Source organism: Calidris pugnax, unplaced genomic scaffold (genome assembly GCF_001431845.1).
Source record: "Calidris pugnax isolate Ruff unplaced genomic scaffold, ASM143184v1 scaffold735, whole genome shotgun sequence".
Classification (NCBI taxonomy): Eukaryota; Metazoa; Chordata; class Aves; order Charadriiformes; family Scolopacidae; genus Calidris; species Calidris pugnax.
The window spans coordinates 848-2,881 of NW_015091403.1; positions in this window are offsets into that span (position 1 = coordinate 848).

Sequence of the window (2,034 nt, forward strand, 5' to 3'; positions counted from 1 at the left end):
CAAAATCCCGCCTGTATCCCCCCAAGTGCATCCCAGTATAGACCAGTATAAACCAGTATGGACCAGTATGGACTGGGAGACCCCCAATCCCTCCTCCAGGGTCTCCCAGTATGGCCCAGGGACTCCCAATATCTCCCAAAATGCCCCAAAATCCCCCTGGATCCCCCCAAGTGCCTCCCAGTATAAACCAGTATAAACCAGTATAAACCAGTATCCCCCCCCCAGGACCTGAAGAGCAGCCAGACCGTCCTGCACTTGGCCGTCAGGGGGGGGAACTTGACCTTGACCCACCTCCTCCTGCGGCAGCCGGGGGTCGCCCCACGCCTGGTCAGCGCCAAAAATCATGATGATTTGCCCCAAAATAGCCCCATTTTACCCCAAAATCCCCCCCGCGACCCCAAAATTGTGATGTTTGTCCCCAAAATAATCCGGTTTTACCCCAAAATCCACACTGGGACCCCAAAATCCTGATGTTTTGCCCCAAAATAGCCCCATTTTACCCCAAAATTGGCCCTGGAACCCCAAAATTGTGATGTTTTGCCCAAAAATGACCCGGTTTTACCCCAAAATCGACACTGGGACCCCAAAATTGTGGTGTTTTGACCCAAAAGAGCCCCATTTTACCCCAGAATCCTCCCCCAAATTGTGGTGTTTTGACCCAAAATAGCCCAGTTTTACCCCAAAATGAGCCCTGAAACCCCAAAATTATGATGTTTAGCCCCAAAATAGCCCCATTTTACCCTAAAATCACCCCAGAAACCCCCAAATCCTGATGTTTTGCCCCAAAATAACCCGGTTTTACCCCAAAATCCCCCTGGAGCCCCCAAATTGTGATGTTTAGCTCCAAAATAACCCAGTTTTACCCCAAAATCAGCCCTGAAACCCCCAAATTGTGATGTTTTGTCCCAAAATAACCCCATTTTACCCCAAAATCCTCACCAAAACCCCAAAATTGTGATGTTTGTCCCCAAAATAACCCCATTTTAGCCTAAAATCACCCCTGAAACCCCAAAATCCTGATGTTTTGCCCCAAAATAGCCCCGTTTTACCCCAAAATCCCCCCCGCGACCCCAAAATCCTCATGTTTTGCCCCAAAATAACCCAGTTTTACCCCCAAATCCCCCCCATGACCCCAAAATTGTGATGTTTAGCCCCAAAATAGCCCCGTTTTACCTCAAAATTGGCCCCAAAATCCCCAAATCCTGATGATTTGCCCCAAAATAACCCAGTTTTACCCCAAAATCCACACTGGGACCCCAAAATCCTGATGTTTTGCCCCAAAATAGCCCCATTTATCCCAAAATCCCCACCCAAACCCCAAAATTGTGATGTTTTGCCCCAAAATAGCCCCGTTTTACCCCAAATTTGGCCCTGAAACCCCCAAATCATGATGATTTGCCCCAAAATAGCCCCATTTTACCCCAAAATCCACACTGGGACCCCAAAATCCTGATGTTTTGCCCCAAAATAGCCCCATTTTGCCCCAAAATCCTCCCCCAAACCCCCAAATTGTGGTGTTTTAACCCATAATAACCCGGTTTTACCCCAAAATGAGCCCTGAAACCCCCAAATCCTGATGTTTTGCCCCAAAATAACCCCATTTTACCCTAAAATCCTCACCCAAACCCCAAAATTGTGATGTTTTGCCCCAAAATCGCCCCTTTTTACCCCAAAATCATCCCCCGGTCCCTCACTTTTTGGAGTTAATTCCCAGGATTTTGGGTTCAAACTCCAGGATTTTGGGGTCTCCTCAAGATTTTTGGGGTAAAACCCCAGGATTTTGGGTCCAAACCCCGGGATTTTTGGTTCAAACCTGATTTTTTGGGGCAAAACCCCAGGATTTTGGGTCCAAACCCCAGGATTTTGGGATTTCCTGGAGATTTTTGGGGCCAAACCCCAGGATTTTGGGTCTAAACCTGATTTTTGGGGTAAAACCGTGGGATTTTGGGGCCAAACCCGGGGATTTTGGGCTCCCCTGACTATTCCCCCCCCCCCAAATTATTTTTGGGGCCAAACCCGAGGATTTTGGGGTCC